At 52.7% G+C, this 653-nt stretch overlaps 1 non-coding gene across 1 annotated transcript; it reads right to left on the bottom strand.

Annotated features, from left to right (window-relative positions):
- Positions 1-297: 297 nt before the first annotated feature.
- Positions 298-416, bottom strand: LOC119345620. The gene has a single exon (XR_005167098.1). It is a non-coding gene; the product is annotated as a 5S ribosomal RNA (ribosomal RNA).
- Positions 417-653: the final 237 nt, after the last annotated feature.

Here is a 653-nt window from a genome sequence, read left to right as displayed (position 1 = left end):
GACATGTTACCCCGGTCTTCGTCCCTTATCCTTGCCCCTCCCAGCTCCACTACAAAGACGATTGTACATTGCTTTGGCCGCTCCCTCTCAACTACGGAGACGAATTTAACGCGGTTTCCACCCCTCCCTCTCAACCGCACCAGTGCACGCTTGCCGCGCCACAACGCCGACGCTGGACCCGTGAATCGTGAGCACCCAGCTATGACTTACCGCACTCGTGCAAAATAATAAAACACGGTAAATGTATTACTTACACGTGCGTTTTGTTTTGCAAGCGGCGCGAAAAAAATTAAAAAGAGAATGCAACACGAGGACTTCACAGGAGGTCACCCATCCTAGTACTATTCTCGCCCAAGCACGCTTAACTTCGGAGTTCTGATGGGATCCGGTGCTTTAGTGTTGGTATGATTGCATCCGACATATTACCCCGGTCTTCGTCCCTTATCCTTGCCCCTCCCAGCTCCACTACAAAGACGATTGTACATTGCTTTGGCCGCTCCCTCTCAACTACGGAGACGAGTTTAACGCGGTTTCCACCCCTCCCTCTCAACCGCACCAGTGCACGCTTGCCGCGCCACAACGCCGACGCTGGACCCGTGAATCGTGAGCACCCAGCTATGACTTACCGCACTCGTGCAAAATAATAAAACACG

The sequence above is a fragment of the Triticum dicoccoides genome, unplaced genomic scaffold (genome assembly GCF_002162155.2).
Source record: "Triticum dicoccoides isolate Atlit2015 ecotype Zavitan unplaced genomic scaffold, WEW_v2.0 scaffold260208, whole genome shotgun sequence".
In the NCBI taxonomy this organism is placed as follows: Eukaryota; Viridiplantae; Streptophyta; class Magnoliopsida; order Poales; family Poaceae; genus Triticum; species Triticum dicoccoides.
The sequence above is the reverse complement of the archived record's forward strand: the minus strand, read 5'-3'. Positions and strand labels throughout refer to the sequence as shown.